This window comes from Bos indicus x Bos taurus, chromosome 10 (assembly GCF_003369695.1).
Source record: "Bos indicus x Bos taurus breed Angus x Brahman F1 hybrid chromosome 10, Bos_hybrid_MaternalHap_v2.0, whole genome shotgun sequence".
Taxonomy (NCBI): domain Eukaryota; kingdom Metazoa; phylum Chordata; class Mammalia; order Artiodactyla; family Bovidae; genus Bos; species Bos indicus x Bos taurus.
In genome coordinates this window covers 61,132,721-61,146,213 of record NC_040085.1, presented here as the reverse complement: position 1 = coordinate 61,146,213, position 13,493 = coordinate 61,132,721, and the positions used below count along the sequence as shown (strand labels likewise).

Here is a 13,493-nt window from a genome sequence, read left to right as displayed (position 1 = left end):
TTCACAGCCTTTTTAAAGCTGTAGATTCTCTCTTGTTCCCTTTCTTCCATATTATCTTTTACCATTTATTTGGTCATTTGCTCTTGAGAAGCCCTATGTTTACCCCCAAGAAATGTTAAATGCTGGAATGTCTATGGCTGTCCAACCAAGGGAAATTTCAGCTGAGAGTAAGAGAAGGGTTATTTTCTTCTACAGCACTCCTCCATGACCTTGTACTCTACTCCTGAGGCAGCCCGCCCCGCCGCCGCCCCCAAGTTTGGTCCTGCTCAGCCTTCACCTGGGACATAGCACTCCTTTGTTTCGTAGCTCAGAGTCATCCTCCCACGTATGGAACAGAGTTCACTCCTCCTTTTTTGGGAGGGTCTGTCCTTTCTGGACAGGCTTCAGTTTTGAAACATCTACCACATGACTTCCTTGGCTTCATCATGGTGGTTTCCTTGGCTTTCAAGATTTGAGTTAAGGAGGAAGTGTTATTGTAGGACTGGAAATGGTGAATCCCACAAGTCTGGACATCACTTTGCTGGCCTGATTCTGGGGAATTCCAGGGTTTTAGATGGGCCAATTGGAGTGTTTGTGTGCCTGACTTCAATTACTTACATTTCCATGGCCCTCTGAGCATGAATACCAGGCTCTGGCTGACTGGAGGGAAGTGAGTGACACACCCAGTCTTAGGTTGAGGTTCTTTTAATGCTTTCTATAATGGTGTAGTTATGACTTGCTTACAAATCCTGTTGGGATGACTCCTAGCACATGCAGTGCAAGGCCCTAATGTGTCCATCCACTTTTACTCTTATTTCACATTCTCTTGTTTGGTTTGAGCAATGTGTCCACAACTCTGACCTTTTGAGAAATCCTTGAACTTTGGGAACTGACCGTGCTGCCCAGAGAGCTGTGGTTTGGCTGTTGATCAGTGCTGAGAAGGCTGTGTTGAGGGAGAGCTGTGATGAAATGCCAGGGTGTGTATCAAAACTTCCTCTGAGGCTGTCATACTTAGGTTTTGTTAATTTTCTCCGGGTTTTAGAATGAGTTTCTCCTCTTTTTATATATTTGAAAATGTGCCAAATGTATAGACAAAGATACTTGTCTTTTTGGAGGTTTCTCATGTCACCCATGTGATGACACTAATCTTTAAAGTCATATTTGATCTTGACTGGTATACTTCATTATGGAGACTTTTCTTTTTGTAGGGCAATGTCACTTGTAAAATCTAAGGGTAAACTGAATGAGAAACAGAAACACTAGTAAGTAAAAATCAGTTTAAAACAACCAGGGATGAAAAGCAGTGGCCAGCCAGTTATGACGACAGGTGATTGATCCAAAGTAACTGCCAACTTTGTTAACATTTTGCCATCTCTAAACCATCCTTAAAGAAAATCATATATGGGGTTACACCATCCTCACGGTAGTCCAGCAGAGCAACCATGCCATCTGGATTCATGTTTTCACCAATAAAGAACTGATAGTTTTTGAAATTAGCAAGGATGTGCTTGATTTGTTCTGCAGCCCCTGTCATAAAAGGTTTTACTCTTTCTGGTCTCTGTTCTTCAAGTTTCCCTTTGATTGACTTCATGTAATCTTTGATGTACTTCTTGTAGGCTTCTTTTGTGAAGCTGGTTTCCTGCAAGTGATGGTTCATGACAATATCGACACCAGTGATTACTAGGACTTAGACAGATGGGACTGATGTCATCTCGAGCTCTTCATTTGTTTTGAACGTTGATTTATTTGGCGTGGAGGCATTGTTTTTGAGAAAACGTGTCATGTAGGTTGTCTAAAAATAAAACGCATTTAAACTCAAAAAAATAAATAAATAAATAAAACAACCAGGGACCGTGTAATTATTTCACAGTGGTCATTTGGAAAGTAACTTTAAGCATATCTAATCTCAGGCAAAACTTCTCATTGCTAGGTCCTTCTGAAAGCTGACTCATCTGTGAGCAAGAAGCATGTGAGGTTGAAGTTCTCATCCAAAATCTTATCTTTTTCTTGCTAAACAGTTGTCAAAATCACCTTCTAACAGAGGGCTTAAGGTGACTTATGTCAATGCTTGATCATTTTAGCAGAATTTCCATATAAATTTAATATTTAGAAGATAATTAGAACATTAGAAATATCTCGTGTACTTAAAACATCAATAGGTCAACAATGAATTCTCGTGAACCTTTAACTATTGGTTTGGGCAAAAAGTTTATTCAGTTTTTCCTATAAGCCAGCACTTAGTCCAGTCGCTCAGTCGTGTCCGACTTTTTGTGACCCCATGGACTGCAGTACTCCAGGCTTCCCTGTCCATCACCAACTCCCGGAGCTTACTCAAACTCATGTCCATCGAGTTGGTGATGCCATCCAACAGTCTCATCCTCTGTTGTCTTCTCCTCCTGCCTTCAATCTTTCCCAGCATCAGGGTCTTTTCAGATGAGTCAGTTCTTCACATCAGGTGGCCAAAGTATTGGAGTTTCAGCTTCAGCATCAGTCCTTCCAATGATTATTCATGGCTGATTTCCTTTAGGATTGACTGGTACTAGTAGCACTTGTCTTTAACTTCATTTGAAACAATTCTATTAGATTGTATTGTGACAGCTGTCATATCAGTGTGCATTGAAAAAAATTGCTGAATTTTTGTGTAGCCATTTAAATATTGAAGATAGAAGAAAAAAGCAACATTTTGGCATATTATGCTTTATTATTTCAAGAAAAGTAAAAACACTACTGAAACACACACAAAAAGATTTGGGCAGTGTATGCAAAAGGGGCTGTGACCGATCGAAAATGTCAAAAGTGGTTTATGAAGCTTCTGAAGCTTCCTGCTGGAGATTTCCCACTGGATGATGCTCCGTGGCTAGGTAGACCAGTTGAAGTTGATAGGGATCAAATTGAGACATCAATTGAGAAAAATCAACATTATAACATGTGGGAGATAGCTGACAAATTCAAAATATCCAAATAGAGCACTGAATATCATTTGCATCAGCTTGATTATGTTAGTCACTTTGATGTTTGGGGTCCATGTAAGTTAAGCGGGAGTGGGGTGGCACCTTCTTGACTGTATTTCTGCACGTGATTCTCCATTTAAATGTAAAGAAAACATTTCACTTTTAAAACATTGTAATGAGTGATGAAAAGTGGATACTGTACAATAATATGGAATGGAAGAGTTCATGGGGCTATTGAAATGAACCACCACACCAAAAGCAGGTCTTGGTGATGTGTATATGGTGGCATTGGGAGTCCTCTATTATAAGCTCCTTGTGGAAAACCAAATGATAAATTCCAGCAAGTACTGCTCCAAAGTAGACCAACTGAAAGCAGCACTCGACAAAAAGCATCTGGAATTAGTGAAGAGAAAATGCATAATCTTTCATCAGAGTAATGCAAGATTGCACGTTTCTTTGATGACCAAGCTTTGTTACAACTGGGCTGGGAAGTTCTGATTCATCTTCCTGTTTGCCAAACATTGCACCTTCAGATTTCCATTTATTTCAGTCTTTACAAAATTCTGTTAATGGAAAAAATTCCAATTCCCTAGAGGACTGTAAAAAAACACCTGAAACTGTTCTTTGCTCAAAAAGATAAAAAGTTTTGGGAAGATGGAATTATGAAGTTGCTTGAAAAATGGCAGAAGGTAGTAGAATAAAATAGTGAGTATATTGTTCAATAAAGTTCTTGGTGAAAATGAAAAATGTGTCTTCTATTTTTACTTATAAACTGAAGGAAACTTTTGGCCAACCCACAAACACTGTAAAAGAATGTTAAAATCAAGATGAAACCCCAAACCCTGAGAACTGATAATTTACATTTCCTGTATTTTAGCTTTTTTTGAGGACGGAAGAGAAATCTTCCAGATTTCGACAAACCGTATGCTGATAGGATGAGACAAAGGATAAGATTCGTATCTTGGATCTTTCCAGACAGGCATGTTAGATGGTAACTAGAGAGGATTAATTGCTAGCTGGATCTGAGCTCAGGCTTGGGCATGGAGGGAACTGGTTTGGAAGTGTGAGGGGTTCCCTGAACTCTGGTGCAGACTATGAGGGTTTCACTCAAGGAAGGGTATGATGTGGGCATAAAACCATTCTTCAGACAGTTGGCGATGGTCTCCTTCTAGAGCCAGGTATCTTCCATTGCCTTTAGCCCCAGGCAGTCCTCTGTGTATAGGGCGCTCTCCTGTGAGGGAATGGTTTTCTTGGCTTGGCCACTTCTGTAAAATCCAAACTCCTCAGAATCCATGGGGTCCACAGTGGAATTATTGAGGAATTTCATCGTCACAAACTTCTTCAGGGCCATCAGATTCTTCTTGGAGGACTCAGTGACGCCTCTCCCTGATTAATATCTGACCAGAAGATGCTCTGGTTGTGGTACCTGGCCTCCTTTTCGGGCTTGTGCCAGTATCTGCTTGCACCAGGCGTGCTGGCACAGCTTTGTCTGTAAGCCCAACATCCAGTGTTTTTCTGATCAAGTCATAGATGTGAGCGCTTCCTCCCAGGCACCGAGGAAGTCTACAAACACCTTGACGTTGTCCCCCAGCTGAGATGAGATTGCTCATGGGAGGTGATGGGCATCTCTGAGACACTGCCCATAGAAATTGGCCTCCCTGGGAGGATCCAATAGCATTGTAGCCCTACTGAAACCTAGGATCTTTAGCAAGAATCTTGCCAATTGTTGTTACTTGGAAGCCAAGATTCAAAAAGAAGCCGTTCACCACATCCTCTATCAGCGTCTTACCAATCCCTAAAGATAAGACATAAATTTCAGGTATTTTCTTCTCAACCATTTTTTAAAATATCACCCATGCCTAAGGGATTACAACAGCTATCTCCCATCCCATGCCAGAAATAATGATCATAATGCATCTTACATTCTGATAGTTACAGAGACTGCTTACCACTTTAGACCCATCAGTGGCAGTGGTGCCAGTGGGTCACAATGCCCTAGCACTAGGGGCATGCGGGACCCTGGAAGGAAAATGAGAGCCATGAGCCACCATCTTGATTCAATCACATGACAGCACTCTCAACAGTTTTGTTAAGAACATTTATTTCATTTTATCAGTGAGCAAGTTGAGGCTTCAGTTCAGTTCAGTCACTCAGTCGTGTTCAACTCTTTGTGACCCCATGAACCGTAGCATGCCAGGCCTCCCTGTCCATCACCAACTCCTGGAGTTCACTCAAACTCATGTCCATTGAGTCAGTGATGCCATCTAGCCATCTCATCCTCTGTCGTCCCCTTCTCCTCCTGCCCCCAATCCCTCCCAGCATCAGGGTCTTTTCCAATAAGTCAACTCTTCACATGAGGCGGCCAAAGTACTGGAGTTTCAGATTTAGCATCATTCCTTCCAAAGAACACCCCTGACTGATCTCCTTCAGAATGGACTGGTTGGATCTCCTTGCAGTCCAGGGGACTCTCAAGAGTCTTCTCCAACACCACAGTTCAAAAGCATCAATTCTTTGGCGCTCAGCCTTCTTCACAGTCCAACTCTCACATCCATACATGACCACTGGAAAAACCATAGCCTTGACTAGATGGACATTTGTTGGCAAAGTAATGTCTCTGCTTTTGAATATGCTATCTAGGTTGGTCATAACTTTCCTTCCAAGGAGTAAGCGTCTTTTAATTTCATGGCTGCAGTCACCATCTGCAGTGATTTTGGAGCCCCCCAAAATAAAATCTGACACTGTTTCCACTGTTTCCCCATCTATTTCCCATGAAGTGACGGGACCAGATGCCATGATCTTCGTTTTCTGAATGTTGCGCTTTAAGCCACCTTTTTCACTCTCCTCTTTCACTTTCATCAAGAGGCTTTTTAGTTCCTCTTCACTTTCTGCCATAAGGGTGGTGTCATATGCATATCTGAGGTTATTGATATTTCTCCTGGCAATCTTGATTCCAGCTTGTGCTTCTTCCAGCCCAGCGTTTCTCATGATGTACTCTGCATAGAAGTTAAATAAGCAGGGTGACAGTATACAGCCTTGACGAACTCCTTTTCCTATTTGGAACCAGTCTGTTGTTCCATGTCCAGTTCTAACTGTTGCTTCCTGACCTGCATATAGGTTTCTCAAGAGACAGATCAGGTGGTCTGGTATTCCCATCTCTTTCAAAATTTTCCACAGTTTATTGTGATCCACACAGTCAAAGGCTTTGGCATAGTCGATAAAGCAGTAATAGATGTTTTTCTGGAACTCTCTTGCTTTTTCCATATCCAGCAGATGTTGGCAATTTGATCTCTGGTTCCTCTGCCTTTTCTAAAACCAGCTTGAATATCTAGAAGTTCATGGTTCACATATTGCTCAAGCCTGGCTTGGAGAATTTTGAGCATTCCTTTACTAGCTTGTGAGATGAGTGCAATTGTGCGGTAGTTTGAGCGTTCGTTGGCATTGCCTTTCTTTGGGACTGGAATGAAAACTGGCCTTTTCCAGTCCTGTGGCCACTGCTGAGTTTTCCAAATGTGCTGGCATATTGAGGGCAGCACTTTCACAGCATCATCTTTCAGGATTTGAAAGAGCTCAACTGGAATTCCATCACCTCCACTAGCGTTGTTCGTAGTGATGCTTTCTAAGGCCCACCTGACTTCACATTCCAGGATGTCTGGCTCTAGGTCAGTGATCACACCATCGTGATTATCTGGGTCGTGAAGATCTTTTTTGTACAGTTCTTCTGTGTATTCTTGCCGCCTCTTTTTAATATCTTCTGCTTCTGTTAGGTCCATACCATTTCTGTCCTTTATCGAGCCCATCTTTGCATGAAATGTTCCCTTGGTATCTCTAATTTTCTTGAAGAGATCCCTAGTCTTTCCCATTCTGTTGTTTTCCTCTATTTCTTTGCATTGATCGCTAAAGAAGGCTTTCTTATCTCTCCTTGCTATTCTTTGGAACTCTGCATTCAGATGCTTATATCTTTCCTTTTCTCCTTTGCTTTTTGCTTCTCTTCTTTTCACAGCTCTTTGTAAGGCCTCCCCAGACAGCCATTTTGCTTTTTTGCATTTCTTTTCTATGGGAATGGTCTTGATCCCTGTCTCCTGTACAAAGTCATGAACCTCCGTCCGTAGTTCATCAGGCACTCTATCTATCAGATCTAGTCCTTTAAATCTATTTCTCACTTCCACTGTATAATCATAAGGGATTTGATGTAGGTCATACCTGAATGGTCTAGTGGTTTTCCCTACTTTCTTCAATTTCAGTCTGAATTTGGCAATAAGGAGTTCGTGGTCTGAGCCACAGTCAGCTCCTGGTCTTGTTTTTGCTGACTGTATAGAGCTTCTCCATCTTTGGCTGCAAAGAATATAATCAATCTGATTTCAATGTTGACCGTCTGGTGATGTCCATGTGTAGAGTCTTCTCTTGTGTTGTTGGAAGAGGATGTTTGCTATGACCAGTGCATTTTCTTGGCAAAACTCTATTAGCCTTTGCCCTGCTTCATTCCGTATTCCAAGGCCAAATTTGCCTGTTACTCCAGGTGTTTCTTGACTTCCTACTTTTGCATTCCAGTCCCCTATAATGAAAAGGACATCTTTTTTGGGTGTTAATTCTAAAAGGTCTTGTAGGTCTTCCTAGAACCGTTCAACTTCAGCTTCTTCAGTGTTACTGGTTGGGGCATAGGCTTGGATCACTGTGATATTGAATGATTTTCCTTGGAAACGAACAGAGATCATTCTGTCGTTTTTGAAATTGCATCCAAGTACTGCATTTCAGACTCTTTTGTTGACCATGATGGCTACTCCATTTCTTCTAAGGGATTTCTGCCCACAGTAGTAGATACAATGGTCATCTGAGTTAAATTCACCTATTCCAGTCCACTTTAGTCCACTGATTCCTAGAATGTCGATGTTCATTCTTTCCATCTCCTGTTTGACCACTTCCAATTTGCCTTGATTCATGGACCTAACATTCCAGGTTCCTATGCAATATTGTTCTTTACAGCATCGGACCTTACTTCTATCACCAGTCACATCCACAACTGTGTATTGTTTTTGCTTTGGCTCCATCCCTTCATTCTTTCTGGACTTATTTCTCCACTGATCTCCAGTAGCATATTGGGCACCTACCGATATGGGGAGTTCCTCTTTCAGTATCCTATCATTTTGCCTTTTCATACTGTTCATGGGGTTCTCAAGGCTAGAATACTGAAGTGGTTTGCCATTCCCCTCTCCAGTGGACCACATTCTGTCAGACCTCTCCACCATGACCCACCTGTCTTGGGTGGTCCCACACGGCATGGCTTAGTTTCATTGAGTTAGACAAGGTTGTGGTCCATGTGATCAGATTGACTAGTTTTCTGTGAGTATGGTTTCAGTGTGTCTGCCCTCTGATGCCCTCTCGCAACACCTACTGTCTTACTTGGGTTTCTTTTACCTTGGACGTAGGGTATCTCTTCACGGCTGCTCCAGCAAAGCACAGCCACTGCTCCTTACCTTGGATGAGGGGTATCTCCTCACGGCCACCCCTCCTAACCTTGAAGTTGGGGTTTAGGGAGAACTAAATGACTTGCCTTCTGGCCACTGGGTTAAAGAGAGGAGGTTCCTGTCTTGGCTCTCCATCTGTTGGTCATCTTGTTAACCAATGGTCCTAAACCATGAGATCATCTCTAGCTCACTGTTGTAAATGAACAGTCTTTTCCAGTTGACCTCTGAACCTCTGAGTGCCCACTCTTTGGAATTGGAATCAGATTTTATTTTAATTTTAGATTTTAAGATCAGGCCCAGCCACGTTTGATTATTGTGCAGTATTTGCTAAAACAGAGTTTTCCACCCACAGTTTGTGTCAGCCTCAATATATAGAATCAGATTTTTGAAGGTGTCCACAATCGACTTTGCCCTTTGAACTCAAAAGTGCTGCTGGGAGTAACTTTAAAGTGCGGCGGTGGGGTTGGGGGGGTGTGTGTGAATTGGCTACCTGTAGTTCTAGCTGATCACACAGTCTTAAATGCTCACACTTTAAAAATACTGCATATATATTTTAAACTGGTAATGTGTTGTACTTAGCACAAAATTCAAACGGCAGAAAAGAATATTAAGGAAAAGCTTACTCCCACCTTCACCCTTGAATGAGCCAGGTAACTGCTCTCACCAAAGATATTTTATGAAATGCTTTATGATTACTGCACAATGAGAACCCTTTCCTTCTCCAGCCAATCTGTCTGTATGTTCTGCCTGATGGTAGACTGCATGGTTCAACAGTGGTAAGTGGTTTCCGTAACTATTAGAATATAAGATCCGTTATGATGATCAATTTCTAGTGCTTTTTTAAAGTCAATGTTGGGTGCTTTCTCAAAAAATTGTTTAGTGAAAACTTCTCCCCTTCAAATGTGACCATCTTACAGAACTTTGACCATTTTAGCAAAAGAAAAGTGATTCTGGTGAGCTGAGTGTCTAAAGTAGAGGTTCATTTAAAATTTGTTTTCTTTCACTTTTGGCTTATTTTTTTTGAATAGGCAATACATTCACATAAAATGTGAAATGCACAAAAGGATGTACACTGAAAAGTTTCTTTCTGTTCCCAGCCACCACTAGAAACTCCCAAAGTCATTGTTTTTGTATCACCTTCTTACATCTGCCTCCAAAAATATTTAAGGCTTATGTAAGCAAAGTCATATACACACAAAATTATTTCTATATTATATATATTACATATCTGTCTGCTTATTTAAATCAAAGATGCTTGACCATATGTGTTCATCAAAATCACATGGGCAACTTTTAGATAATCCATGCGCCTGTACCCTCAAGGCCTTATTCACTGTTTGTAACTGTTATTTTAAAAAATTGCCCGTGGTTGTTCTGGTGGGCTTCCCTAGATATGAGCCAGCAGCCTGAGATACAATCACTCAGACCCAGGGAACCCACCGGGAAGCTACGGGGCCCATGCCCAGGCGACTTGGGCAGGAAAACAGCTGCGTGGGTCACTCTGTGAGCAATTGGTTCCACCACCCAGGGTTAAGGGCATCTGCAACCACTCAGCTGATAAGTCTAAAGGTAAATTGTCCCTTAAAAGGCACTGTCTCCAGATTAATAAAATCAGTACTGCAATTACCTGTGTATAAATCACTTAGTTCTCTGGCCTGATTTTTTTAAACACACCCTACTTTTCCCCCTCTGATTTTTATAGTTATTCATCATACAAAACATAGAAAATACAGTAAAGCATCAAGAAAAAGAGGTACCCATAATTACATAGCCTAGAGGTAACTACTGGGAACATTTGCTTTATTTTATTTAGTTTTTAAATTGTGTAAGTAATATATGAACACTTCTGGATTTAAGCAAATCTACCCGGACATTATCTGTATGTATTTAGTATGTAACACTAATACATAAAGGGTAAGGAAGGACTTAAAACACACACATTGTTACATCCAACAAAAATCTACAATGATTACTTAATATCCAACCTATTCTGCACTGACTTTGCCCCAGATGGTCTCAAATTTCTTTTTAGAGTTCATTAGCAACACTTTGACAGACACTCTGCCAGTTTTTGCTCCCTGCTTCTCCCCAGGTGACCGTCTACAATACTTGAATACTGTAAAGTACACACAGCCTTTCCCTCTCTTGTGCTGTGTGCTGTGCTACGTTGCTTCAGTTATGTCTGACTCCTTGCGCCCCTATGGACTGTAGGCCACCAGGTTCCTCTGTCCATGGGATTCTCCAGGCAAGAATACTGGAGTGGAGTTGCCATGCCCTCCTCCAGGGGATCTTCCTGACACAGGGATCAAACCTGCATCTCATCTTTGGCAGGTGGGTTCTTTACCACTAGCACCGCCTGGGAAGCCCTTCCCTCTCCTAACTGTATTTTATACTGGTGTGTCTTACCTTGTAGCTTTGTTTAAATGGTTCCAAGACATTCCAGGGTAGAAATGTTATAACATAGCAATCAATTTCATAAAGATGGACTTTTAGGTTATCTCCGTTTTTTTATTATTATAAATAATACTACAGCATGTATCTCTATTTCTTGAGAATAAGGCTCAAGATACGAATTTACCGGGACAAAGAAGTCCTCATGTTATAGCCATGAGTTTCGGGAAACAAACTCACTCAGAAGGACAATGCAGATAGTGGAGTGCAGTTTATTACACTGGTGGGCCCAAGGCAGCGTCTCCTCTTAGCCAAGGACCCCGACCAGCATTTGTGAAAATCTTTTATACCCCATGTGTACGTGACTGAACCCACCACCCCAAATTCCTTGAGACTTACATAAACCAAGGAAAATACAATCCCAATAACCCCATCATTCACGTGCTATGTGCTCATGTGCTCAGTCAAACAATTAGCCAATAATCAATAACCCCAAGGTTACACTCTGATAGATACAGAAAAATTTATGGCCTGTCTGGAGGAAGGGGTGATTAGTGTGTGTTTTCTCTTAGGCGATGAGTAACCTAGATACGATCTTCAAGGTTCCCCTGTCTGGAGGGGGTCTTATCCTTCTGTTGTTTTCATAGGCACTAAACACAGAGTTCAGAGTCCATTGGAAAGGTGGCTGAGCATGATCAGCATGAACAGGCCTAAGATGGAGTCTAGGCCCTATGAATTCCTTCTTCACTCACCCTTCTTTCTTTCCCTCCCCCAAGTGATAAGAATGGAGAGCCTAGGAGGAGCCACTCACTGCTGTTTCCCTGCAATGTGGTCATCCTCTGCCTTAGAGCTAAATGTTTAAAAATGTCTTTTATTTATTTATTTGGGTGAGCCAGGTCCCAGTTGCAGCATGTGACATCTTTCAGTTGTGACATGTGGAATCTTAGCTCCCTGACCAGGGACTAAAACCGGACCGCCCATATTGGGTGCGTAGAGTCTCAGCAACTGGACCACCAGGGAAGTTCCTTATAGCTAAAATTTTTATAGCACACAAAGTAATTTCTTTCTTTATTCAGGGATACTTTGCATCTCATTTGTCTTGGCAGGCTTACATTTTTTAAATGGAGCATTTTATCAAAACAATTGTAGATTTACATACAGTTGTGAGAAACACTATGCAGAGATCCCTTGTATATGTTCCCCCAAGGCTAAATTTAGCAAAACTATCATATAATATCACAACCAAGATGTTGACATTGATACAATTCACAATCTTATTCAGATTTTCCCACTTTTGCTTGTACTTATGCATGTATGTATTAAGTTTTATGCAATTTTATCACATGTGTGGGGTGGTGTATCTACCACTGTATTCGATACTGAATGGTTCCAGTGCCACAGAGAATCTTCATATTGTCTTATTAAAATCATACCCCCTTCCTTCACATTTTAAAAAGACTCTTGATAAATATTCCAAACTACTTCCTGGAAAAGTATTAGCAAAATTGGATATCATTCTAAAAATGTAATATATTAGTGGAGAACAAAATTTTCACTGTCCTACCTTTATTTAACATAAAAGACTTTAACCATCTTTTAATACATTTATTATCAACTTGATTCTCAAAGAGTATTACCAGTCCTTTCCTAGAGGATATAGGACAGACAGTTCTTTCATTTCTTTGGATATTCAATTCTTCAAAACATTATTGTCAGCAAAAATCAAATCACTGAAGCTGCCAAATGCAATAAGCATACAGACTTCTATCTTTAACAAAGCTGATACTAACTTTATAGAAACTCTTCTCATGGTTTTGAGACAATAGTATTTTCCTTAATGGGGTTTTCTGGCTGAGGGCAGAGTGGAAGACTGCAAACATTATTTCTAAAAGGGATTTGATCTAAATCAAAAGATATTTACCTTTCCTAAGTACAATTCAATGAAAAATCATTTTATTTTCTTTGAGTGGAGGTCGCCTCTGGGAGGAGGGGCCCTCACAGTCTCTCTCCCTGAGAAAAGAGCTTACTCTTTCTGCTCGTTATTGGTCAGGGTAATCCAAGTCATCATTGCAGCAGGCTCCTTTTGTGGTGTCAGAATTCTTACTGATCTACAGTGAATCAGTGGGATCTACCTTTTATTATAAGCTATCAGTTCTCCTAAAGGCAGAGCACTGCTGAACTTGCAATTGAGGAGATTATAAACAACAATATAGGGATGGATTTGGACTAGAAGGAATGTAAAAAACAACATAGGTGGGGATAGGTGGAATTAGAAGGGATTCTGCACAAATACATCAATATAGCATGGGGAGTTACTTGGGCCAGGAAAGCAATTTAGGATAAATCGTTCCTCAGTTAGCCTGGAAAAATGAAGACATACAATGCATAGAAGATGCAATTTAATTTTAGCCATGTAGTCATGCACATTTCAGATCTAGAAATCATATACAGAATATAAGCAAAGATCTGACTCTTAAAGACTCTCTTTCTCTCTCTCTTATATATATGTATATGTGTATATGTATGTATGTATATATGTATATATATATACACATTAAATGCATATATCCCTTGCCCCAACAATTCTACTTTGGGGAGTTAATCCTCTGCATGTATTTGTATACATATGAAAGTGACATTCGTGTACAAGGGTATTGTTGCAGCATTGTTTATAATAAGAAAGCTCTTATTTATCAGTCAGCTCTGAATC

The 13,493-nt window shown here is 40.8% G+C and overlaps 1 pseudogene; it reads right to left on the bottom strand.

Annotated features, from left to right (window-relative positions):
* Positions 1 to 3,674: 3,674 nt before the first annotated feature.
* LOC113899650 lies at positions 3,675 to 12,848 on the bottom strand (annotated as a pseudogene).
* Between the last annotated feature and the right edge of the window lie 645 nt (positions 12,849 to 13,493).